This window comes from Symphalangus syndactylus, chromosome 17, assembly GCF_028878055.3.
Source record: "Symphalangus syndactylus isolate Jambi chromosome 17, NHGRI_mSymSyn1-v2.1_pri, whole genome shotgun sequence".
Lineage (NCBI taxonomy): Eukaryota > Metazoa > Chordata > Mammalia > Primates > Hylobatidae > Symphalangus > Symphalangus syndactylus.
Window position 1 is genome coordinate 26,980,394 of NC_072439.2, and position 27,990 is coordinate 27,008,383.

Sequence of the window (27,990 nt, forward strand, 5' to 3'; positions counted from 1 at the left end):
TTTTGTTTCCCTGCGGTTATATTTAGCACTAATATGGGTCTATGGGAGGAGGCAGGAAGGTGAATTCAGAAGGAAAGTAGGTAAGAGGGCAAAACAATCAAAGGGGAAAATTTAAAGATACAAAGTTTGAAGGACCATTGCTCTGGTGTAAAATAGAATTTTCACCACTTCTAATGTGCAGTAAATGCCTGATAAAGTAAATGACTGATTATCTGAAGTGAGGACCGTGGAGATAAAGGCATTGAAGCTATGACTTAGCATTAGATTAGCATAGACAGATGAAAGTGTCAGCCAAATTTAATGCTCCAAATCCAGATCCTGTATTAATAATAAGCTCTTCATAATCAGGAGGCAGGTTACAAATTACCATACACTGTCTTTAAGTTCTATAAGCATTCGAGGATCAACTCAGCTTTTTGGTACATTTTTCTGGGTTGTGAATGAGCCACAGGAAAGGCTGGAACTGGAGGTATTTCTTGAATAAACATTCGTGGAATGCCCGCTGTATGTGAAACCTTGAGGCAGGACGGGGAAAGCACGGGGTGTGGGGTGGAAGGGAGCAGGGTAGAGGAATACTGATTAAGACTGGCCTTGAAGAAGCTCATCCCTAGGGATGAGCATCATGGACTCAATTCTGAGTGACAGAATGGAGAAAGGGGAAGAGTGCTGTACTAGTTATCTATTGCTGTACAGGTTATCCCAGTCTCAGCGGCCTAAAACAAATATTTATGATGTCACACTGTTTCTGTGGGTCAGGAATCTGGGAGCGGCTTATCTGGGTATTTCTGGCTCAGCCTCTCATGAGGTCGCCATCCTGATATTAGCTGGAGTCATAGGCATCTGAAGATTTGACTGATGCTGGAGGATACTATCTGAAATGGCTCACCCCTGTGGTTGGCCAGTTAGTGCTAGTTTTTGGTAGGAAACCTCAGTTCTTTGCCGTGTGCCCTCATGACATAGTAGCTGACTTCCTCGTGGCAAAAGATCCAAAAGAGCAAAGAGGAAGGCTTGGTGTCTTTTATCACCTGTTTACACACTGTTACTGCCACCATATTTTATAAACTAGATGCAAGTCATTAAGTCTTTCCCACACTTAGGAGGGAGGGAATTAGGCTTCACTTTTTGAAGGGATGGATGTCAAGGAATTTGTGAACAAACTTTAAAACCACCAGAGGGGCTAAGTGCAGATGTCAGGAAGTACCAAAGTCGGTGCTCCAAACCCTAGTCCTGGAGGAATTGGACAGGCTGTTTATCTCCCAGTGGGATAGCAAGACATCAGAAGGACAGGGTCGGGGAGCCCTGCTGAGATCAAGGGACACAGGAAGAAGAGAGTAAAAAAACAGCTTGACACAAGTCTCTTGGCTTTCCCTCTTAGCAGTTTCATACTCCAATGACACCCCTCCCACATCTGACATAACTAGACTGCTTGGAAGAGGATGCTTGGAGTTCACCACAGACGTTGGCTTGTATAAATGCATGCTGAGAAAAAGCTCTTTTGCTGAGTTGGACGTTTAGGGAATTTATAAACTGAGCTGGGACCCAATAGTCATTGTGGTTACTTATGCATTAAGTGGTTACTACCGGTCAAGAACAATTTGCGTCTTATAGGGAGTCTGAAAAATATGCTTTTTAATATTCTCTCTACCTAGAAAGAGAAACCTGTTAGAAGTGAGACCTTTAGACCAGGCATGGTGGCTCACGCCTGTAATCCCAGCACTGTGGGAGGCCAAAGCAAGTGGATCATTTGATCCCAGGGTTCGAGACCAGCCTGGGCAACACGACAAAACCCCATCTCTACTAGAAATACAAAAAATTAGCAGGACATGGTGGCACATGCCTGTAGTCCCAGCTACTCAGGAGGCTGAGACATGAGAATAGCTTGAGCCCGGGAGACGGAGGTTAAGTGAGACCTTTAATAATCTAGAAGAGATAAAAAAAAAAAAAGACAAATGGCTAGAAAAAATGATCCAGAGAGAATGCAGTTGGAATTCAAGTGAGGGTGAAGTTCATAGTGGGAAGGTTTGATAGCAGGGAGGTCAAAACTAGGAGCTGAAGCCTGAAGGGCACGTGGAGACTAGAGACAGAGGAGGGGAGGGTATTACAGACAGTGATGGTGATGGGGTGGAGGGAAGGAACCACATGAATAAATGTGTCTCTGGATGGCAGTTCGTGGGATGGTTGGAAGCCAGCTGCTTGAACAGAGAGTTATTCTGGGGAGCTGAGGAGATCTGGTGACGTGTTTCTGAAAAGCTTGGGCCAGATCCTTGTCAGGCTACTAAATGAAATGAAAGGACACCTTCTTAGGAGGGCCTTCTTTGGAATCCCTCTCTAGTGACAGACATAGTCTTCACTCTTAATAGGGGAGAACGAACAAAAGGAAAAATAATCATCCACAGGATTTGGCCAGTCAGCCAAGTGCTCCTTCCCTCTGCCGAGAGAGCATTCATTTGGCCCTAATGAGGAGTGGGCATTTTTCTGCCGATAATACTTCGTATTATTGGCAGTTTATCATTTCTCATTGTGAGTGCTCAAATTATCATCTTAAAGCTTCACCTTTAAAAAATAATAATCCTAAAATAGTCTATTGAGGCCTTTTGACTTCAAAAGTATTTTCAAAGGTCATGCAGGGGAAACAGTTTACTCAAATTTGTGCCATTTCTTGTAAGCTTAGCTTAAGGGAACTTGAGTTGCATATTGAAAGCATGTTTGTCATAAAAACATTTTACTCATATTGTACCTGTGTGTATGAATCTGTTCCACTATTATTATGTGATAATTCTAGTTTTAAGAATGACTACTTTGATTTAAGAAGTTCTCAGTGGGAGGATAAAGTGATTAAGGGTTAAAGAGAGGTTTGGATTTCCAAATCTAATTTTCCTGCATGAATTTCAATATTAAAAAAGTTTTCATGTATCTATGTATATTTTGTTCCTGCAACATAAAAGTAAATTAGTTGTTCGAAACTGACAGCAATGCTAAATATCCTGCAATCCTGCAAAGCTAAAATTCTACATAGCAGACAAAACTAGCAAGTGCTTATTGCACAGTTCACAAATTCTGGTGGCAAGAGAATTTCAGCTAAGTGGCCAGTCACTCTAGGTTCATGTTATCTTACTTCTTTAAATATAATGCATATTTCTGATTTTTTAAAACCAATATTAGTTCTTACCTTACAAGTTATGTACCATGCTTCAACAGTAATGCCATACCCAACTTTATTACTGCAAACTTGCTTTGTAGACGAAACGCCCACCTTCTTACATTACCTGTAGACCAGTCTTTTATAGCCTTGGCACTAATGACATTTTGGGTGGGCTAATTTTTGTTGTCAAGGGCTGTCTTGCACATTACAGGATGTTTGCCAGCATCCCTGGGCTCTACCCACTAGATTCCAGTAGCACCCTAACCTGGCTGCTGCAACCAAACTGTCTTCAGACATTGCCAAATGTCCCCTGCAGTAGAACCACTGCTCTAAACTTAAAGTGTTGGTGCTAGCAGATAAATGTGAAAATTAGATTATAACAATGATGTGGATGAATGGATATAGAAAAGATCCTTATGTCTCATGGTTAGATTTATTGCTTTGCCAGTTTTTATCAAGAGCCTCAATAATGGAAAAAGCATTGGGAATGAAATAGAATACCTGAATTCTGCTGACAAATTGGGTAATGGTCTTAGTCATATTTAGTGACTGTGTTTCCTATGTCTGTCAAATGAGAATATATCCCTGAACTCTTTTCCAGCTTTAAAATTAAACCCACTTTTTTCCTGAAATCTCAGTTCTCCTTTTTCTCATTCACCTTGATGGTACAGCTTAAGACAATAGCAACCCTATAGTGCCTATAATAAGAGTCAGATTAACTCTTACTTAACAAGCAAATTTAAAAATTTCCAAACTTAGGCTTATGGAGAATGACAGTATTGCTTCTACACATTTGCTTTCTTTTGGGGAACACTAATGGTTATATTACCTTAAGTGTGAAAGTGAGTCTATTGAAAAGTCACTTGTGGGAAATGGAATACAGGCGATCAACAATTTAGCCATAGTATTAGACACTCCTTTGCATTTTGAATGAGTATCTCTGAATAGGAATATTTGGACTATAAAGTCCACATTTGTGAATAATGGGGTGTGGTTAAAGTTATAATCATTTTTAATTAAACAGCTCTGGGCCAGGCGCAGTCGCTTATGCCTGTAATCCCAACACTTTGGGAGGTGAGAGCAGGAGGATTGCTTGAGCCCAGGAGTTTGAGACCAGCCTTGGCAACATGGTGAGACCCCCATCTCTACAAAAAAAAAGAGTCAGAAAAATTAGCTAGGTGTAGTGGCACGCACCTGCGGTCCCAGCTATGCTGGAGGCTGAGGTGGAAGGATCACTTGAGCCCAGGAGGCGGAGGTTGCGGTGAACTGGGATCTCGCCACTGCACTCCAGCCTGGGTTATGAAGTGAGCCTCTGTCTAAAAACAAAAACAAACAAAAACAGCTCTGTAAGTGGAATCAATGTTATATAATATAATTTCTGTGAATTTAAAACTCTGAGTGATTCTTAGGGTTGTTTGATATTATTCTACCCTGAAGAGCAAAAATCTTCATTTAAAAATGTATTGAATTTTCACTAAAGCATTTTAAAAAGATTGAAATGATATCTGTTAAATTAGATGATAAAGGATAAATTGGTGTTTTACTATATCTCTGCCTTTCATATATAAAAGAATGATTGGAATCTCTGACTAATGGATTTTCTCAGCACACTTTTTAAAGTTGATTATGCCATGAGTCATATATTTCTAAATGTGATATTAAAGTGCTGACTCTCTTTACTACTTCTAGGTTTGTTTCATCAGAGAAGATAGATGTCTGTACCTATCTGTAAAAGCTGTAGACCAAATTCACAAAGATGCTTTTACATTCTTTTTATTCCAAGTTTCTTTCAATTTCACCCCCCTAGAAATGACATTCAAAGAGATATGGGTTATGTCATCAAAACAAAGTCTTTGAAAGAGGCCTAAGGATCATATATCATTCATGCATCTGAAAGCCTTGAAGACTCGATGGATGCTCAGAAGTATTCAAGTCAGTTTGCCTCTCATAGACATTCAAGTTTATTTAGGTCACAGCCTTATATGTAGTGAAAAGCCCTTATATCTGTTTTTTCATGCAAAAACCTCTCTCAACGGCCTTGTTTTCCAGCTAATCACTCTCACTGTCATCTTCTGACCATAAGAACTCTTGCCTCTCCTAGGGCCAGCAGCCATCTTATATCCTAACCCCCGACTTCGCCATCTTCCTACTTTCCAGTGGATTCTGTTTAAGATTTCATCTTTTTAGGTCAGCAGCCCGCTCTCTGGGTCTGTCATGATCTTTGCTCTCTGCACAAATTTCCAGGTAGAAAACTCCAGGGCAGAGTTTCTCTGCAATTTGGTATATTAGATCTCAGAAGGCTTTAGGGTAACACAGGAAATGTTGGTGACCAGATTTGCACATAAGCATTATTCGCACATAAACATTATTTTGTTTGGGCCAGATTAGCACATAAGCATTATTTTGTTTGGCCCACATTGTATTTTCAAAAATCTAGAAATTTTTCGTAATACAGATTCTTGCCTTTCCTTGAAATGCCCGGAGACTTGGTAACACTGAGCCATATTCCCAGGCAGCTGGAGCTGTGTACAAGCTGCCCCTTTAGAAGGGACACATGCTCTCCAGCTTGCTGCAAGCACCACGGTGCCCTAGATACAGCATTCTGGCCCAGGAAGTGTTTGGGTCTGTGCCCTGCTTAAGGGAATGAGACTTACCGATTCCTTCCAGGAAGTCTTAGCGGTGAGGGTTCTTTTCCTCACCTGCCTCTTCCTCTATAACCATATGGCTTCTCTTCTGGAATTAAACGATCTATTACTGGGAGTAAAATGGAGAATAAGACATGTATTTGAATATACAAAGTGTGCAATGTGTCTGACGAGGAGAAAGCAACCTGCAAAAAGTCATAGAAAGTCAATAGGGCCAGAAATAATTGAACAAATAGAAAAGGGTATGGCTATAAATGTCAACTGAAGCTAATCAACTGTTGTCAACTCCATGTCTGAAGATTCTGTAGTTCAAATGAAACTGTTAGTATTAACTACTTACAGTTTCCAGGACTTGAAACGTGATTTGTTGGAATGTTTAATTTTAGTGCTTCCTAATGCTAGCCGGCATTTGCTGAGAGACTGCTGCTGTGCCAGGCGTTTTGCAGAATCTCTGTCTAATCTTCAAAAATGCCTGGAAGGAAGGTGGTTATAGTAGCTCTGATTCAGAGGAGAGAAATGAGGCCCATAGCTTATTTTGCTAGTAAAGAAGCAAGTGGGATTTTAACCTAGTCTAGTTCAATTTTTAAGTTGATTCTAGTCTCAATAAATCTCACTGCCTGTCTTAGTTTCCAATATCATGTTACTCGTATTCTATTTTGTTGCAGTTAGGCAGGTCTGAGACTCAGTTTTCTTATCTAGAAGAAGGGAGGAGTAATGCCTGCTCTTCCTGCCACGTAGGATTGTTGAGTGTGAAGGAAGATGATGCATGTGGAAGTGCTGGGTAAATGATAAAACACGAAATAAGAGACGGTGCAGTTTCATTTTCCCACACCCAGTCAGTGTTGAGCCATGTTCGTCCAACAGCCCCATCGTTTCTGTGGCCAGGAAACTTAATAGCAACAATTCAAACTGCTGTAAATCGGAGCAGGGGATATTGGAATATGATTCTTTAGAAAGCAGAGGTTATAGTGATGTTGTGAATTTAATCTTTACGCTTGGAAGGAGGAGCACCAAGGCATGCTGAGCCTTTCAACACTGAGTTGTAGGAGATGCGTCAGGGATTCAGTACATCGTAATCAGGGTCATCATGTGACCTTGGACAACTTGGAGAATTTTCTACAGTTCATTTTCTTCATCTGAAAGATGAAACAGTTTATATAAATCATTTTCAAAGTCTGAGTTCTGCTTTTCCCATAATTATCAGTTTAGGTGACATGGAGCTTTGTGCCTGTTTTGTTTCTTGATTTTTTTTTTTTAATGGTTATATATTAAGATCTTTAGGCTTGAAAGGTATACTTTCAGAGGTTTTGATTGTTGATTCTTTTCAACATCCCCTCTAATATGGTTTGGCTGTGTCCCCACCCAAATCTCGTCTTGAATTGTAGTTCCTATAATCCCCATGTGTCATGAGAGGGACCCGGTAGGGTAATTGAATCGTGGGGGTGGTTACCCCCATGCTGTTTGCATGATAGTGAGTTCTCACGAGATCTAATGGCAGTGGTTTTATAAGGGACTTTCCCCGCTTTGCTTTGCACTCCTCCTTCCCACTGCCATGTGAAGAAGGATGTGTTTGCTTATCCTTCTGCCTCGATTGTAAGCTTCCTGAGGCCTCCCCAGCCATGTGGAACTGTGAGTCAATTAAACCTGTTTTTTAAATAAATTACCCAGTCTCGGGTGTTTCTTCATAGCAGCATGAGAACAGATTATCTTCACCTCTTCACCTCCCCAGAAGACCAGCACACGTGCATACTTTCTCTTTCAGCCTCTTGGGTTTATGATGTTCTGTGTTAGCGCATGCTATATTCCTTTTTAATTCTGTGCTTCTAACTCTTGAATGTCTCTTAAGAAGTGAAAGAGAAGCCTCCTGAGGAAATTATAGGCAGAAGGTGGCCCCCACAGCAACAATGGATGTTCCCCACTCCTTGGGTTATTTCCAGGCAGGGACTTTGTCCCTTGGGATGTGAAGGGCCTCGTGCCAAGCATTGGTGTCAGATGATAGCTTTGTTTCTTCTCATTCAGGTGATCTACTTCCTAACTTGAGATTTTTGAATGCAAAGCCTTGAAGGCTTTGCATTTGTGATTGTTCCATGAGACAATAGCAGTATAAATTTGGAAGAGGAATTAGGCCCTTATTTGACTGACTGATGTGAATGAATCACTATTCAGAGCTTAGATTGCTAGCTGCAGATGTGAAAGGATCATTTTCTGTCATTTGCTGAGACAGTTAACTTCCTCCAAAATGTGGCCATTTATTAAAGATAATAAATGCACCATGCTGTTTAAAATGCAAGTCACTGCAGGGTTCATTTTGAAAACAGACATTTGAGTATCTTGCTTTACCTGTGGAGCCGGAAAAGGCACAAAAATGAACAAATTATTGATTCAAGAGCTAGATGTGAAAATGTAACATCCACCTATTTTGAGATCTGACCTTGCTTTTTACACGCTATTTCCCCCTTGTTTTTTGGATGAATGTTAATGAGGAACTAGAATTGAAGATCGCGTGCTTCCTAGTGGCTTGTTTCCTAATACAGCTACTTCCCTAAGCTACTCCTCCCCTGTTTCTTCCAGGGATAGCATTTGCTGCTGTTACTGAAGCTGGATCAATGTATATGGTTATGGAATTCATATATATCCATTATGATAATTGTCAGCCTGTTGCTACCAACTTAGCTTCTGACTTTACAGATTTTTTGGCTCATTTGTGTTTGTACATAGTATGAGGCAAATAATGAGAAATTAATGTGTGACAATTAGAATAAAGGAAGAAATAAAATCTTTAAAATGGGTTTTAGATTGTATTCTCTTGAAATTCTGTGAATTAAAAAATTTTGTCCCCCCTGACTGTTCATCTTCCTTATCTGGCAGAGAGTGAGAGGTATTTAAAGCTCCTGTATTTTACCAAAGCAGTTAAATTATAAAGGGTGTTATAGCTGAGGAATAAAACTGACATTGAATAATAGTCATGTTTACCCATATCTCCTTATTTGCTTAAAGCCTTAAGAAGATTTTGATGACCAGCATTTCACTTTTCCTTTCAATTGAGTATTAGACACAGTGTAAAATTCGACTAAAAAAGTTTGAGGACAGTTTTGAAAGCTTAGGCAGACCTGCCGGGACACTATAGGAATGGCAGTTTACTCACAATTTCTGCCCTGTGGAGGTGTGGACAGTGGGGGAGAGAGATTGCATACTTGCAAGTGGTTTCTGAAAAGCAAACTTTTAGGAAACGTGTAGAGTTATTTATGAAAAAAACAATGAACAACAACAACAACAAAAGCATTTCCTCTTTGCAATTCCACTTGCCAGGGCTAAAAAAGGAGCCTAAATTAGCCTGTTAAACTGGCTAGAAACCCTAGGAAAAGGCTTAGCCAATCTCAGTTGGTGCCTGTAATCAATAATAGCATAATATAATTATTTGTACCCCAATCTCTGGGCCACATCCTGCAGGCAGCACAAAGATGAATACTACTGAGTTCTGACTCTGGATTCTTGTCAATTTAATAGGGTAGAAAGATACCTGATTATGTAATTATAAGACAAGGCTCTCTGTGGTAGCTACTGAAAGATGTAAAATCAAATGGAAGTGAAAGCAATGGAGAGATTATCTGGGGAGTGGTAGGGGGTGTGGTGGGGTGATGGGGTGGTGGTGGGGTGGTCGTGGTGGTGGTGATGGTCCATTTGGGGATCCATTGCAAATGTGGACTAGGACTTATTTTTGAAAGATGGGTCAAAGAGGAGCCATAAGAAGTCTGAAGCCTCATGACAAATAGATAAGGGTATATACATTAAATAATTATGCAAGGTGCTGACCTGGGTGCATGACTGCCCTCATGAAACCCTCACAAAGAAAACTAACTGTGCCTTCAAATGAGTACAATAAAATATAATGTGCACAATATAATAAATGTTTAATATAAAGTTCAGAGGTATGAGGGGCTGGTATAAAGAGCACGCAAGGGTGGTCTAATTTGGAGAGGAGAAGGTTGAGTAGAACCTTCAGTGACAGCAATGTGATAACATGAATTTGAGCTTCAGCATGAAGGGCTTAAATAAAATTTAAAAACTTGACGTGCAGTGGACTTGAACCCAGACCCAAAACAGCTGAATCTGTTCCTGAGGCATCATCATGAAGACTAAAAGAGAACTTTCAATTTGGACTTATAAAGAGCATGTGAGGCTGTTTTATAAGCAGATACTATTTCTTTGGGGTGATTTATAATCTTACCTATTATGTGAATAAATAAAATAAATTTTTTTAAAAACTAGGATTAGTTGGGTAACAACTACAAAAACCAGTTATCTGTGTTCTCACTGATCACAACCACCATTCTTCTTCCCTTTGCTTCTAACCAAACCGGGAGGACAAAGGAGGTTATATATGTTTCACTCAAGATGCCTTGGAACCACTGAAAGCCGTTCGAGTTCATGTTACGTATTTAACTGGCCAAAACAGTAGTAATCTTTCCTTCCTTCCTTTGTTTGTTAAAATATTTGAGTGCTGTCTTTGTGCCAGCCCTTTGCTGCGTTCTAGGGATGTTGTGATGAATAAGATACATCCCTCCTTTCTCCACCACACGCACACACTGAAATCTGGTCTTCACTGAAGGTGAAGACCTTAGGGAATTATATGATTCCAGAAGATCCTTCCACACCTTTGAGTCTGATTCATAAACTACTATAATGATCACATATACACATTAGACCTATGTATTACCCAATTTAAGAAAAGACAATTCTTAGGTAAATTAATATCCTAGCATAGCTAGGAGGCGAAATAGATTATTGTGACAAAATGACAAGTGCATGGTACCCTGTGAAGCTGTAGGGATCTTTCCTGCTCTTGTGATCTCCCAAAAGGTCACAAGATCCCATCCATCGTTATAAATACTGCTTCACTCTCTAAAGTAAAATTTTCAGTGCAGTACTAGATACAGTGTCAGATCCTGTTTGGCATCAGTTCATTTTTAAAATGTTGACAAAGATTCCCTCTTTTAATTTTTAAAATTGACACATAGTTATACATATTTATGGGATACATAATGATGTTGCAATACATGTAATATAGTGATCAGATCAGGGCAATTACCATATCATCTCAAACATTTATCATTTTGTTGTATTGGGAACATTGAATATCCTTCATCTAGCTTGAAAATGAGCCTGGGATATTTCTGCATCCAACCAAGATGAAGTAACAGTATATGTATATTGGATGTACCATCTCATCTGACAAAATAAAAGAGACAACAAATACATGAAACAATGGTTTGTGGGACACTGGGCATCAGGCAACAAAAGACAGTGATCTCTGAAAGATGGGAAGGAAATGGGATGAGCCCTGTGATTGTGATTGTCCCCACTTTGAGAGATTGCCCCCTCCTTAACTTATGCTCATTTGAGAGGTCCCCACCCAGGCAGAACCAAGCAAACCCTCTGAGTTGAAGAGGAGTTGAGAGTCTGAGGAGACCAGGAAGGCTAGATTTCATAGAACAGTGTCCTGGAGAAGACATAGTTGCACAGAGGGAGAGTTCTGGAGATCTGCAGAGAGTCTACCTCAAGTATTCACCAAAGTTCTGATCAGCACATTCACATGAGGAAACCAGCTGGAGAAGAAGCCATCCAAATGCATTAGAGGGAACAGTACCCAGTGCTTGCACAGAGCCAAGAATAGTGCCTCTTCCATCAACCAAATGGGAAAACCTCATTCACAGTGCATTTGGAAGGGTCTTGCCTTAAATAGTAGGGGATAATCAGCTGTACTTAACACAGTCTCATCCCACATAACACATCTTAAAAGGAAAACCTGAAAGGATCAAACTCTTTCAAGGTAACTATGTCCCTTTGTTTGAGAACACAGCTCAAGAATATGGGTATACAAAAATATCCAGTACCCAATAAGCTCAAAGTCAGTGTCAGGAATCTAATTAAAAATTGCCAGACATGCAAAGAAGCATGAAAATTGGACTCAGTTGTTGACTTTTTCACTTGACAGTTCATTCACAGGCCCAGAGACCTGGAATAACATGGGTGCTTTAGATGGAAAAGTCTTGAAGTCTTGAACTTTCTACTGATAACTGGAAGATTGGATTCGTACAACTTGAAATCCCAGGGATCCAAGGAATCAGCCCCAAATGTAACACATTAGCCCAGTGATGTTGGGTCCTAAGAAGTCATCTTTTCTCACTGCTAATTGAAACCTTAGCACTTTTGGCACCACAGTGTTCAAAATCTGTTGTGACTCTTGGGCTTTATGCCATGACAACCTGTTTCTGCTCATTGCCTCAGAGATAATCCTCTCTGGGTTCTGGGTGTGTCTGTATAGTTTGCCCCTTTCTGCCTTCCTCAACTTTAGACTTAGTAGTTTGTTGGATATACTGTCTAATATCTATGTCAGTTTCCAACTTAAAAAGTCTCCAGTCTGTGTTGCTTGGAGCGGTGTTTTACATGAAGAGCAAATTAGCTTTAAGGAGGGTTACCAACATCGTGGTTTGCCAGGAAGCGAGAGGATGGGAAAACTTTCAGCACTAAAACCAGAATAGTGCCAGGCAAGCTGGGACAGCTGGTCACCCTACATTTGGCCTATTATTCTATTATTACTGGGATCAGTACATTCTTTATCACATGGGGAAATTTTTCAAGAGCATTCTAACACGGTGGCTTTTGCTGACTCTCCTTCTATGTTTGACTCTGGGAAGTGGCTGGTTTAGAGGAAACTATATTAGTTACCAGATGTCTAATCCCTGAAGCTTATGCTGAGCCTATACTGTGGGTGAGGGTCAGGGTTATAGGAACTATCTCTTGACCATTAGAAGAAAATTTGGGTCTATCCTCCGTCTTCTTTCCCAAAACAAACATACTTCTAAATTTTTTATTTTTATGTTTTTTAATATTGCTTTTGTGTTATTCTGCCTTCCAGAAGAGAGTGACAAACATTTACCTATTTCTGAAGGCTACAAAATGATTTAAGAGGCACATTCTCTCAATGTCTGTTAGATAAAAGTAAAGCTTTGATGTGATACTCATGATTTCATGGCTATTACTTAAGATGAATCTACCTAAAAAATAAGTGTGCTAGAACATTTTTGAGGCCCTACAGTATGCCAGGCTTTCACAGGTTGTTATAAAACTCATTTGATCTTCATAACCCTGAGAGGTTAAATACTAAATTGTCCTCATTTTTAGGTGGAGAAACTGAGCTATCAGTAACTTGCCAAGGTCACTCCTGTCCACCCCCACCCCTGTGACTACCCCAAATAATTAGAAGTAGTATGCGCATAAGGCAAAAGGGTAAAGCTTCTGGAGAGTGATCAAAGTGTCAGATGTGTTACTTTTCAGCATTGAATGTTAAGATTTTCTAGACTGTAGGTTATTCCTGAGTTGCAGCAGACCAGAGTAACTTTTATGTGCAGATGGGGTGGCCATCCATTGCGGTGAGAGTTGCCTGAGTTATCTAGTTTTTCCAGGAGTAATTTCTACACTGTTTATACTTGTCAGAGTTCAACAGTAAATGTGCTGCTCAGCTTTAAAGAAAAAGTTGATCTCTTTTCAACAATGCAGAAATCAATCTTGTTTCCATATGTGAGCAACAAACAGAAAATGACGGTTTTTGTCGTTTCTTTCATGTTTTGTTTTGTTTTGTTTTTTGGTCTGCTGCCCAGCTTTTTATCAAAAGACTTTTTTGGAGCAGATGGCATCTATGGAAGTTGATTTGAATGATGTGCAGCTTGGCCATCTCTGTAGTCCTCTGTGAATTTTGTCTTTATTCTTCATCCCTACCTACCTCTCTTCCCAATAGGGCTTTCAGTGCACTTGACTTTGGAAGTACCCCCTTATCTTCTGTAGAGAGATAGACAATAGAACTTCCTTATCTTCTATAGCAAGACAGACAATAGAAAGGAGTAGGCTCCCTTCCCCTTGCATATATTGTGGGGGTGATGATGAGGATGTTGTTCCCTTTATCAATGAGGTTTTCCCATAGGAAACCCATGGGAAGAAGCATTTCCTCTGAACCAGCTCTAGTTTCCCTATAGAACTAGCAGTGTTGGCCTTTGGATGATGGAAAGTTGTGACAGTGGCCACAGTTCTGCTGTGGCAGCCAGGAAACCGAGAGCTATATTTGAGTCTTGATTTTTAATAAGTATCTGAACTGTGGTTAGTATATGTGCATTGAAACTCCTTCCATTCTTGATATTTTCTTTTAGTCCTCTTTCTATAATTTTGAATTTTACATATGTTTTCACATTTTATCGTTAGCATTTGTAAAAACTTTCATTTCCTCATAGGATTAAAGCAACATGTAGATCCTTCTCTCAACCTTTTATTAAACATTTCAAATATGTAGAAGTGTTGAAAGAATAATTTAATGTGTACCTGAATATCTTTCACCTAGATTCATGTTATTAACATTTCGCTAGTTTGCTTTATCTCCCTAAATACATTTTTTCCTTTGAATCCTTTTCAATTATCTAACCCTTAAATATTTCACTCTGAATCACCTAAGAACAAGCACATTTCTCCTACAGAAGCACAAACCACTATTGCCCCCAAGAAACTTCTCATTGATTCATGACATATGGTCCATATTTGCATTTCCACCCCCCCATGCCAGAAATGTCTTTTTATGGCCTTTTTATTATAAGGTTGACCTTTTGAAGAAACCAAACTAGTTTTCTACAGACTATCACAATGTTTTAGTCTTTTCTAGTTGTTTCCTTGTGATGATTAGCCCAATTCTCTATCTCCTTTGTTTCCCATACACTGGGATTTATGCTTAAAGGCTTAGTTAGATTGGGAAGAATACTTTCTAGGTGATGCTGTGCATTTCAAGTTGCATCACATCAGGAGGTGTATCCCACTCATGCAGTGTCGGGTCATCCCACTCACAGGACCCATGTTTGGTCACTGGTTTCACCATATCTTTCCCTTTTAAAGGTATGTTTGTCTCCATGAAATTAGCAAGAAATCTGTGAGGTGGCACCACGTAACCACTCTTTTGACAATAATCTTTCATCTAAGAGATTTAGCATCTGTGGATGATCTTTGCCCAAACCAATTATGTCATTGCAGATTGCAGAATGATTATTTTCCAATTATCAATTCCTCTACATTATGGCATTTTTCTGTAAAAAATAACATTTCTTTATTATTTCTTAGTCTGGGCTGCTGTAACAAAGTATCACAGACTGAGTGGTTTATAAACAACAAATTTACTTTTCACAGTTCCAGAGGCTGGAAGTCCGGGATCAGGGTGCCAGCATGGTCAAGTTCCAGTGAGGGCCTGGTTATAGACTTCCTGGTTATAGACTGCCACCTTCTTGTAGCCTCACATGTAGGAAGGAAAGCCAGAGAGCTCCCAGGGGTTTCTGTTACAAAAGCACCAACCCCATTCACCAGGGCTCCACCTTCATGACCGAATTACCTCCCAAAAGCCCCATCTTTTTTTTTTTTTTTTTTTTTTTTTTTGAGACAGAGTCTTGCTCTGTCGCCCAGGCTGGAGTGCAGTGGCACAATCTCGCCTCACTGCAACCTCTGCCTCCCAGGTTCAAGCAATTCTCCTGCCTCAGCCTCCTGAGTAGCTGGGATTACAGGCGCCCACCACCACACCCAGCTAATTTTTGTATTTTTAGTAGTGACAGGGTTTCACCATGTTGGTCAGGCTGGTCTCGAACCCCTGACCTCGTGATCCACCCACCTCAGCCTCCCAAAGTGCTGGGATTACAGGCATGAGCCACCGCGCCCGGCCATCCAAAAGCCCCATCTCTTAACAGCATCCTATTAGGGGTTAGGATTTCAACATATGAATTTTGGCAGAGATACAAACATTCAGTCCCTAGTACTTTATTAACTAGGAAAAAACTAGTTTTTTTTTCTCAACAAGATAGGTCAATGTTTAATTTCTCTCCTTTAATTATCAATTTTCAGAATAAGTAACTAGTATGATAGTCACCTCCAGTTGTAACAATTTAGTTTTTTGTTTGTTTGAGATGGAGTTTCACACTTGTTGCCCAGGCTGGAGGGCAATGGCACGATCTCGGCTCACTGCAACCTTCACCTCCCGGGTTCAGGTGATTCTCCTGCCTCAGCCTCCCAAGTAGCTGGGATTACAGGTGCCCGCCACCATGCCTGGCTATTTTTTGTATTTTTAATAGAGACAGTATTTCACCATGTTGGCCAGGCTTGTCTTGAACTCCTGACCTCAGGCGATCCACCCACCTTGGCCTCCCAAAGTGTTGGGATTACAGGCATGAGCCACTGCGCCCAGCCCTAGCAATTTAGTTTTATTTTTCCTTTTAATTAGCACTGTAGATTTAGGGATTTCTTTTTTCTCTGTGTTAACGTTTGTTTTTGAGGTTAATTAACTCAGAATAACCAGTGATAGCCCCTTCAAGCATACTCCTGTGTCCTTCTGAAATGCCGTATTATCTTTGAGCGCTTTTATGCTTTCTGGCCCTACAAGCTGCCTCTGCCTCACCTTATACTTTTACTGTCTCATATCTGGAATCACCATTTTGCCAAGAAACGCTGGTTTCTTTCACTGGGGAGTAGTATTTGGAAACCAAAGTCTGGGTGTTTAGAATGCTCACAGTCCTGGGATGTCCTTGTTTCCAGGCCCTTTGAGTAGACAGCATTAAAAAATGCATGTATTTAGCAGTTGACTTCATATTGATATCTCCAATTCAAATTTAACATTACAAGGTTTTTCTTCAATTTATTTATATTTATTGCCTTACATTAATGATTATGGCTGTTAATAAATAACATTTATTCTATATCCCGTTCTTACCTGGCAGGGGAGATAACATGATCACGAAGGTAGTTTTCCCAGGGCGAGGTTTATCCATTGCACTCTGGATGCGCTGACCCCTGTGATTTCACCAAAAGTGCGAAACTCGACTGCATAATTTGTGGTAGTGGGGGACTGCATTCATGCTTTCCCCTACAAAAGAAAAAAAAAAAAAAAAATATATATATATATATATATATTACATATATAGTTTATGTATATGTTACTAGAATATATATTTTATATAATACATATTTTAAAATATATCTTTATATATCCGTATATACATAGTTTCAAAATGTCAATACCGATATTTCTAACAGTAAAACTGCCAAGGACATTTTGGGATTTTATTTTGTTTACATTTTTCCTCTTTAGATTTTTGTCCTATAGTTGTTTAAAAGTCACTTGCATTTTTTGATTACTAATTTGTATTGTTAGATTACCAATTTGCTATGCAGTTAACTTTTTAATTATTGGGTGTGCTTTTAAAAATTTTTATTTAATTTTCAGGAGTCAAAATTATTTTTAAAAAATAATTTGAAAGTTTAAAACTAAATTATCAGTAAATCTTTAACTACATATATATATATATATATAATAAAAACATATATATTAAGTTTTGAAATGTCCATGGAATTTGGAGCTAACTTAAAAAAATTGTTGCCCAGGCACAGTGGCTCCCACCTGTAGTCCCAGCTCTTTGGGAGGCCAAGGCAGGTGCATTGCTTGAGCCCAGGAGTTTGAGACCAGCCTGAACAACATGGTGAAACCCTGTATCTACAAAAAGTATAGAAAAAAAATTAGCCAGGCATGGTGGCACACGTCGGTAGTTCCAGCTACCTGGAGGCTGAGGGAGAAGGATTTCTTGAGCCTGGATTGCTTTAGGCTGCAGTGAGCCATGATCACACACCACTGCACTCCAGCCTGGGTGGCAGACTGAGACGCTGTCTCAAAAAAATTAAAAAGTAAAAAATTGTTATTTAATTACTCTGTAAATTGCTATTTATAATTTTTAGAAACTTGTGACAGCATTTTAGAGCAGTTGTTTAACAGTGTCACCTTTGGATTAGAGCTAAAATTTGTGTAGAGGCATGGATGCTGTTTCAAGTTTTTAACTTATTCATAAAAAGGAAGCAGATAAGTGAAATACTTCCCTGGAAATGAATGCATTCCATCTCAGACTTAGTGCATTTTATCATCTTAAAACTTTTCTTTCTCTGGGAGGGGAGAGTATTTTAGTACTTTGAATTTTATAGTCCTTACCAGTGGCCACTGATAACCTCTTTGCCATATCTAGTGGGCACTCGAACTTTTCTTAGCACCTGGCACCTTTCCCTCTTAAAACCTCACACTTGGCTTGTATGATACCAGTGGACCCTTCGTTTTCCTTCTAGATCTGAGAGCTGCTCGGCTTCCTTTCTCTGCTGCATAGGGTAGTGGGTGAATAGGCTTTGGAATCAGGTGGGATATCAGTCTGATTTTACCACCCAATAGCTATCTGACCCCAGGTCAATCAGCTTTCTGGATTCAGTTTTTATAGAATGGGACAGATAATACCTTCCCTATCTATCTTGTTGTTGGGAGGCTCAACTGAGACATATGCAATTAAATCACAAGTATTTACAAGTGTTATTTCAGTCCTTTTTCTTTCTAGTAAAAGTGTGTTGTAATCGATAATTTAGATAGTGTATCATTATCTTTGATATAAAAAGAGTTGTCCCAGATGGTCATTCACCTTCCAGGTTGGATGTGCCGAGCAATCCGGATGCCCTGTACCCCTTTGTATGGCAACCACTTCCGCCTTGGGAAACAAGCTTCCTGTGTGTCCCCTGCCCTCTCCCACCCTCTGTTACCATTTCTTTTCTATTCCCAACCATTTCCTAACAGGAATTCCACGTGAGGTAGTCTCTCATTCACCACTATTCCCACTCCCTTCCCCTGCAGCTAATGACCTGCCAGTATTTTTGTTCCCAACTTTTTTGGGAGTCCCCATTATCCTAGTCCCTAGTCCCCCTTGTCCCACTCCCAGTGACTGCCCCCCAACCCCACCAGGTTTATGTTCCTATTACCATAATTCAGTGCCTCACTAGGATCCCCTTTCCATCTCGAGGAGTCTCTTGAGCTTCTGACTCTCGTAGTACCAGCCACCACCAGTGGATTATAAACTAAGGGTATATCACGTACAATTCTCCAGCTCAGTGGAATGAGGCTGAGGATGCAGGGGAATTCCAGTGCTTGGTGAAATCAAAACGACCATGACTCATCCAGGCCAGTGCAACTCAGTCATCATCAGTAAGCCCAAAGTGTCACCGCCACTTGGGAGCTTTGCTCAGATCCTACCTTAGATCTACTGAGTTTGAATCTCAGAGAGTGGGGCCCTAAAAACGATGTTTTAAGAAGTCCTCCAGATGACTCATAGGCACATGAAAATCTGAGAACCATTCTACACAACAGAGCTTGGAGTCCTAAATATAGCTTGCCGTGGAAAGTGTCCTAGATTGCATTTGTAGTCATTTAGTATTGTGTTTTATTAAGTTGTGGTTTAATAAAATTTTCAGGTAAGCCTGAATCTAACGGTGATTTGGTGTTGGTTTTGGTTAATTCATGTATCAGATTTATTAGTCATCTTATTAATAAACTTTTGCACCTTATTTTAGGAATAAATTAATGAGTTAGGAACTATTTTGAAAATGTAGGCTGTAAGAATTTTATGTATTTACTGATTAATTTATACTTCATGTCAATACAGAAAGGATGTTTTGCAACCAGCATACAAAAGTATATGCAATTTAGAAATGTAATGAAATGAAAATTAACCTCATGGTCCTTTTTATGAAGAAAAATTCGTCCTCCTGATTTCCTCTCTTATGCTTCTGGTTCCGCTATTAAAATTTATTCTCAGCTATTGAGAACTTATTTCTTACCATAGGCAGGATTCTGGAACAATGAGATCTATTTTAATCTCTAGATTAAAATGCAATAAGGAAGGTAAACAGTTACCTCATTTTGAGTCTGTGGAATTTCCAACAATTTCTGAGTCCTTCCGTATCCCAGGCCATGGGAGTGATGATTTTTTTTTTTTTTTTTCAGTTGCTAGATTTCTGAACAGCTCACTGTCTACTCTTGGTAAGCTTCAGTAATAGTTATCTATGTAAGTTTAACAGCTTTTTTTTTGTATCCTTAAAATAAACTTTGATTTACTCAATTGATAATAAATCAAAGATATTCAGAAGATTAAATATGCCTGACCAGTGGCTATCAGATGTTTACCTCACTGGCTTGCTCTGGTCATAACTGGCAAAAATTTGCTACTTCTTGTTGTCCTTTACCTCTTAGCACAGGATGTTAGGTGGAGATCCTTGAGCTTGTGATGTAAGTTTTAACCCTGAATTACAATTTCTCCCCTGAAGTCAACAAACCTTTCATTTAGTAGGTATTTGACTGCCTGCAGTATATCAGCCACTATGCTAATCTCTGAGAATACAGAATTAAATAAGATTCTACCCCTACCTTCAAGGCGCTTACAGTTTACTAATGATAGTATAGTGAGGGTGTATTGAGAGTTGGGTCTTGCTATACTCTAGCTTGCAATTGACAGCCATTCAAGGGGAATTTATTAGAGAATACTGGGGTTACCCAGATATTACAAAGACAAATGGGGCTCGGAAACACCTAGAACTAGGGACTCTGTTGAGATTCTATTTCCAATATGTACTCTTCTCACAAATATGTATTCTCCTCTTTGTCTCTCCCTCTCTTCCCCCTCTTGCCTTCTGCTGCCTTTTTCTTTCTTTCATTTTTCATAGAAGGGCCCTAATTGGCTCAGCTCAGAGATCAGGTGGCCATCCCTAGACCAGTCACCTCTGGCCATGGAAAAACCATATGAATGGGATGGAGGAGGGTGGGAAGGAAAGGTGATGTCTAGGAGAAAGGGAGTCTGGGCAGATAAAAACATGTCTCTGACAAGTGTATGCACTTTACATTTATGCATTCTCTTAGTCCACACAGTAGCCCATTAACCTCCCCAAGGCACATAACTAGCCAGTGGCAGAGCCAGGACACCAATCCAAGTTTCTGGTGATTTCCATACTATGAGCACTGTGCTACTTACTGGTTACACTGCAGTCTTTGAGAACAATAAAGTGCATGCAAAACAGCCTTAACAAACTGAATACTGAAGGACAAGGGATGTGTGTCAGACAAGAGGGGGTTAGGTCATTGCAGGGGGTGGAAAAGGCATGTGAGAAGGAATCGTGCTATGTAGCAACTGGGTGCTTTTTGTAAACCACAAGCTGTTTATTATGGCTAAGGATGAGGGGGTGTGAGGAGACCAGATGGGGGAAGCTGAGGATATGCAGAGGGCCCGTCAGGAAGACACTGATGTGGTAAGCTAAAAAGTTAAAAAAAAATTTTTCTTTTTGAGGCGGAATCTCACTGTTGCCCAGGCTGGAGTGCACTGGCGCAATCTTGGCTCACTGCAACTTCCGCCTCCTGGGTTCAAGAGATTCTCCTGTCTCAGCCTCCTTAGTAGCTGGGACTACAGGTGCCTGCCACCATGCCCAGCTAATTTTTGTGTTTTTTTTTTAAATCAGACGGTTTCGCCATGTTGGCTAGGCTGGTCTCGAACTCCTGACCTCAGATGATCCGCCTGCCTTGGCCTTCCAAAATACTGGGATTACAAGCATGAGCCGCTGCGCCTGGCCCAAAAGTTTAAATTTTATCCTGAAATCTTCAGAGCCCATTTGGAGATATTTGAGCATGGGAGGGACATGGCCACATTCAAGGTTGAGAAAGGTCAGTCCGGCCATGCTGTGCAGGATTTACCAAGAAGAGACAACAGGTTAGGAGGTTTAAATATTGGTGCCTGCTGGATGTGACAAGGGCCTGAACAAGGCATGGAATTGGGGATGTAAGTCATAGTTACGACTTAGCCCCACAGGCTGAGAAGCTAGATGTAGGGAGAGGAGTAAGCTGGGAGGACAAGGATGCTCCTTGGAATTCTTGGTCCACTAAGACAAAGAACACCAGAAGGAGGATCGTATTTGAGACAGGAAGGAGACAGCAGAAGGAAGGAGAAATGAATATAGGGTTAGGCAGCTTCCATGTTGTGCAACATGCAAATGCATATATTCTAAAGGTATTTGGAAACACGGGCCAGGCACCCCAGAGATCTGTACTGTAGACATGATTTTGGCAGTGCTTAGTGTTTGGATCTTAAATGAAGCCTTGGGAATAGAATCTCCCAGGGAAAGTTGTCTGAGGAGGAAGAACAGCAAGCCACATTTGCAGCCCCCAAGGAACAGCAACACTTGAGGTTCCCTTGTACGCCCGTATTAAAGGTCTAGTTGGGGATAGGAAGTCAAGTCAATGAAATTTCCATTTTTACAGAGACTTGCCATACCTCAAATATGGTCTACCAGGTGTGAGAGAATTGCCTCAGCAAGAAGTACCACTCCACTTTTCTAAAACTATGTTCTGTGTAAATTTTAGCTCTGAAAGAAGTATAGATTTTATATTAACTACAGATGGAGGCAAGAAGAGGATGGAGGTATAGGCTCAACAGCTGGAAAAGAAGCCTTAGGAACTTCCCATTCCATGCAGAGACCCTCAGAGTATCCCTGGGAGGTCATAAGCCAGCTTTTGGACATTTCCAGTAAAGGGAATTCTATTTTTTGAGGTAACTCATTGCATGGCTGGGTAGCTTCAAACCGATAGTGTCAGAATTGCCTTCTGCTACTTCCAGGTCCTGCTTAGAACTTTGGAATTTCCCTCCTTTGCAGTAGTCTTTTGATGTTGTGAAAGAGCCATCCTGGCCCTCCAGGGCCTTCTTGGTCGGCTATAACTGTTAATAGGGTGAGAACTTATTTATAAGGCAGAAGCCAGAGGTGGAATTTGGATGAAGAGGTACCCTAGGCTCTGACATCTATCAGCCACTTCTTTGCTGGAGAATGTTTAGGGGTCACTTTAACATATCCTACTCCCAAGCTCATTTCCTAGTAGAAGTGCTTATAATTAATTTTTTTCTATGGAATGCAGAAATCAAATGAGAAACTCCAAATATTGTAAGCTTTAAGAAATATATGGGCAGGCTTAGAACACCTTCATTATTCTAGTCTCTCTCCCATGGGGTGTTAGGGCAAAATGAGTTAATTTGTTTATTCATTCAGTTAACATTTATTGAGTGCCTACTCCATGCTATGTGATTTGAGATAGGGAGAACACAACTGAAATAAACACACAACATTTTGGAACACATCTACCCTTGACTAATTGAAATATATTTGTAGTCCACCTTGTCCTTTTTATTTAAGGATGGTATTAAGCATCTAATTTAAAATAGCTTACATTCAGTGCATTTGTCTCCCTCAAAGTGTGAAATTAAATAATCCAAACTTAAAGCTGTTGGAAATTTAAGTTATCTTGAGCCTTGAGAGGAATGTGGCTATGTAACCTGAATCATGTAGCATGCGGTTGCAATTTCTGCCTTTTCCTGTAAATGATTAGCAATGAAGAAGCAGCATCAGAGATAAGACGCCCCCCTTGCCCCTCAGAACATTATTTCTTAGGAATGCTAAAGCAATCTTCCTTGGAATGTAGCAATCCATACTAAGCAAATCGCCGTAATGTTACATACTGGCTTTGTACAGAAAGTGCTGAACCCTGCTGAAACTGTTTCTGCCTATATAAGTGAAACCTTAGCTTCTCCAGTTTGGAACACCAACCCCATCCATTTGGAGTGTGTGCTGCCCAGGTGGCTATTCTTAAGCTTTGCACTGCGCTGGAATAAGCTCGATGCTTAGTCATAATTTCTGAATCTCATTGTTTAAGGCTGACAAAGGCCATAGCAAAGTCTTATTGTACTTTCTAGCTTTCTTAGGGTAGACAAATCAGTTTGCCTAAAATGAAACTCAGATTGGTCATTCTGAGACCTCAAGGGCTAAATTAGCATGTTCTTTCCCTTGTAAATTAGGGAGACTTGGATTGTTAACTGAGCTTTGCCCTGGGTCTCGGGACAAAAGTAAAAATATTTGATCAGATATCAACTAGTTTTCAAAGGGCCACTTGATGTATTGTTCAGTCTTTAATCTGGAAACAAACTTTCTCTGCAGGTTAATTAACACTAGGGTAAAGATTTTTCAAAGCGAATTGTTTTCAGTTAAAATACTTTTCTCAAAAAGTACTTTTTAAAAAAGACGGAAGTAGTAAGGGGAAAATTGATTATCACTTTTAATGTACATTTGCAGTAATACTGTGCTTGCCTTGGAAAAAATATACTGAAGTACTGAAACCATGTGACATGTCACAATTCCTTCTTGTGTTACCTGTGTTTTATTTATAGTCTGTTGTGCAACTAATTGCAAGATTATCATATGTGTGAGCACAGTACATAATGTGAAACCTCAGTTGCTATAAGAAGATATCAGAATGGCTCACCTAGGACATTTACCTAAATAAATCATCATGCATATGACATTGACGGGGCCAATAAAATGAGGATACTAACAACACCTTTCTCATGTTTACAGTTAAAAGCATTAAGTTGTTAAGTATAAAACACTTGTAGTTTTTTTGTTTGTTTGTTTGTTTTTGTTTTTTTTTCTGAGACAGATTCTCCCTCTGTTGCCTAGGCTGGAGTGCAGTGGCGCCATCTCGGTTCACTGCATCCTCCACCTCTCGGGTTCAAGCAATTCTCGTGCCTCAGCCTCCCAAGTAGCTGGGACTATAGGCACGCACCACCACGCTCGGTTAATTTTTGTATTTTTAGTAGAGACAGGGTTTCACCATGTTGGTCAGACTGGTCTCAAACTCCTGACCTCAAGCAATCCGCCTGCCTCAGCCTCCCAAAGTGCTGGAATTACAAGCATGAGCCACCATGCCCAGCCTATGAAACACTTTTAACATTTCTTTTTTTACAACAGTCAGACAGCTACCATATGAGAAAAATACTGTTCATTATCCCCATCTTATGAGAAACTGAGGCGCAGGGAAATAACTTGCCAAAAGTCATGCAGTTAGCTACTTGCGGATCCAGGATTCAAACCTAGGGAATCTGGTTCCAGAGTCTCTCTGCTCTTAAAAGCTATATGAGACTGCATCTCGAATTTCTAGCAGAGAAAAACCTGTCTACCTGCCCCTCCCATGTTTCCTGCTCTGCTGTATGTTTAGGTGGAGTGGCCTCCCATGTGAAGGTGGATAGCACCTCTTTAAAGATAACTCCCAAGTTAGGGTGTAAAACCCTCCTTACTACATAACAGTCCTCTTCTGTATAACTTTATTCCTCTTGTGTTACTTTAAGGTTTAAAAGGAAAATACCAGAGGCCTAGATAGTCCAATACTTTCTTTCTTTATCCAGCAACAAGGAGAAAGCCTAGGTGGTGTCTGGGATTTTTGAGGACCTGTCAATTAAAAATGTGTATGTTTTATCTGAAGTCTGTTGAGATTAGAATACTTCTGTCTTTTGGTTTCATATTTTATTAGTTTCAGGCTTTTTAAAGTTTGGGTTTTTAAATTACACATTTGAAACTGACTTTCAAAAAAAAATTTTGTTTAAATTACACATTTGAAACTGACTTTCAAAAAAATTTTTTGTTTAAAAAAATTTCTCACATTGCTGATAGTACTGATATAGCTGGTAAATAAAACAAATCTGATCTTTAGAAAAGCAGAACTTTGCTTTTTTTCCCTTAATCACCAACAGATGCAAATAGCTCTATACAAATAATATTGTTCTAAACCTGCAAAAAGCATTTTTCTGCTTTATTTTATGCAAAACTTCAACACTTCAATCTTATTTGGATTGGCCTTTTATTTTGATTTCACTTGGGTCCAACAGAGCAGCACTGGGACCTTGTACGGGAATTCTTCCAGCATCTGACAGAGCACAGACTTCCTTATTTAAATAAGGAAGTTGGACATTGGTGGTATTAATGGTTTTGCCAAGGGAACCCAGAGGATTATTGAAAGGAAATACACGAAGATGACTTTCTGATTTTCATTTTTACTATGTTAAATGTTCATTTCTAAACAACCAATATGAAGAAGCAAACGCTGATATTTATGTGGGGAAATCTATGCGGCAACATTATATCTTCTTTTGATCTTTATTGTTTGTTTTTTCATTCTCAGTTATCTGATTATATTGGTGAAGGGGACAGAAGTTAGTGATGGCCTCCAAATGGTAAAGCAAAGTATATCCACAGCTAATGTTACTAATAATGCCAAAATGCATGTTAAGTTCTACCCAAACCTGTATCTCTCTCTTTTGCTTCACCTGTGTATTACGTGTAACCATGTGAAATCATCAGTATTCAACTGTTTTTGATCTGCAAAAACAATTTCAGATAATTCAACCTAATAAGTTCAGGGGTCAGTACACGTTTTCTGTAAAGACCCAATAGTAAATATTCGTGAGCCAAATAGTCCCTGTTGCAACTACTAATAACTCTGCCATTATGGTATGAAAACCACAAGAGACAATATGTAAATGAATGAATGTGGCTGTGTTGCAGCAAAACTGAAATTTGAATTTTACGTAATGTTGACATGAAATATTCTTTTTTCCCCCCAACTACTTAAAATATAAAAATCATTCTTAACTTGCAGGCTGTGTAAAAACAAGCAGTGTCCAGCTTTGGCCCATGGGCAATAGTTTGCCAGCCATTGTTTAAGTTGAACTTGGCAGCTACTGACTTCGAAATTTCTGGTACCTTGAACTCTCTGTTCACTGACCTAAAACCAATTGCATTATCTGACCCCTCAGAACTCCCCACCACCAAGACTTGTTTCACCTTCTCACCTCCCTTCATTATCAGTGGCACCTCATTCTCCTCACTCTGCCATTTTGGAAACATGGGATTCATCCTCTTCTCTCTTCTCCATAACCCATGTCCACCAGGTTTCATGGGACTTCTCGGTTCATTCGCCCCCTCTCTTCCCTTCCACCGAGAGCCATTGTTTGGTTCACAACCTCTTTGTCACTAGCACTATCGTTAAGAGACCCTGCCTGAGTTCTTCCTTTGTCATTTGTCCTCTAGAACCCATTTTCTACTAAGCCACAAGTGTTCTTTTTCTAAAGTAACTGTGATCACAGCAGTCCCTAGTTTAAACAGTCTTAGATTTCTGCCATTGGTTATAGGCCGCATAGAATAAAGCTCCTATAGAATTTCGTGGTCTAGTTCTGATGTAGCTCCCTCACCAAGCCAATACTTAGGTCACACCCTACACCTCTTTATAAACTTCACAAGACCTTCTGTTTTCATAGGCTGTTCCTCTGCCAGGAGAGCCTTTCCTTACCTTTTGTCTGAGTGTTGATTTCCTTCATTCCATAACACTGAGCTCAGATGCCTCTTCATCTGTGATACTTCCCCCGACTCTTCTTTTGTTGACTTGTCTCCCCTGTGTTCTCAGATGCCTTGCGACATAGGCCTTGAGTATGGCATTAATTCAAGCAAATTGTAGTTTTTCTGAGAAGGGCCAATGGACTAAATGTGTGCATCCCCCACCCCCAATGCATATGTTGAAATCCTTACCCGCAGTGTGATGGTTTTTGGAGGTGGGGGCCTTTCGAAATTGTTTAGATCATGAGGATGGAGCCCTCATGAATGGGATTAGTGCTTTTAGAAAAGAGGCCCCAGAGAGCTGCTTTGTCTTTTCTGCCATGTGAGGTCACAGTGAGAACACAACCATTTATGAACCAGAAAGGGGGCCTCACCAGACACAAAAACTTGCTGATATCTTGAACTTGGATTTCTCAGCCTCCAAAACTGTGAGAAATTTACAAGCTACCCAGTTTATGGTGTGTGTTTTTGTTTTTGTTTTGTTTTTTATTTCTTTCTCTCTCTCTCTCTCTCTCTGTCTCTCTAGAGAGACACGGTCTCATTCTATCATCCACACTAGAGTACAGTGGCACAATCATAGCTCACTGCAACATCCAACTTCTCCTAGGCTCAAGCAGTCCTTTCACCTCAGCCTCTCAAGTACCTGGGACTACAGGCACATGCCACCACATTGGGTGTTTTTTTTTTGTTTTGTTTTGTTTTTTTTTGTAGAAACAGGCTCACACCATGTTGACCAGGCTGGTCTCAAACTCCTGGCCTCAAATGATCCTCCTGCTTTGGCCTCCCAAAGTGCTGGGATTACAACAATGAGTGGTATTTTGTGTCAGAAACCCAGAAGGACTAAAACTAACATAAATGACTTTAGGCTCCTTGAGAGTAGAAAGCATCTCCTTGCCATCTTGACTTACCCTATGATTACACAATAAATATTTTTAAAATTATTTTCATCAACAAATACTATGTATTTTTTTTTTTGGATTTACTCATAAAGTCACAGAGATCTAATTGCAAGGTTACAGATTCAAATGCCCATGAGGCCAGGCTGGTCACTTCAATGACAAAAGTGGACAGAGTAAG

At 40.0% G+C, this 27,990-nt stretch overlaps 1 protein-coding gene and 1 non-coding gene across 4 annotated transcripts in view; both read left to right on the forward strand.

Annotated features, from left to right (window-relative positions):
• Positions 1-27,990, forward strand: part of PPM1H (protein phosphatase, Mg2+/Mn2+ dependent 1H) — a 305,954-nt gene that overhangs the window by 67,843 nt on the left and 210,121 nt on the right. The gene's annotated exons all lie outside the window — the stretch shown is intronic.
• On the forward strand, positions 16,566-16,729 carry LOC129467156 (U1 spliceosomal RNA). The gene has a single exon (XR_008652287.1). It is a non-coding gene; the product is annotated as a U1 spliceosomal RNA (small nuclear RNA).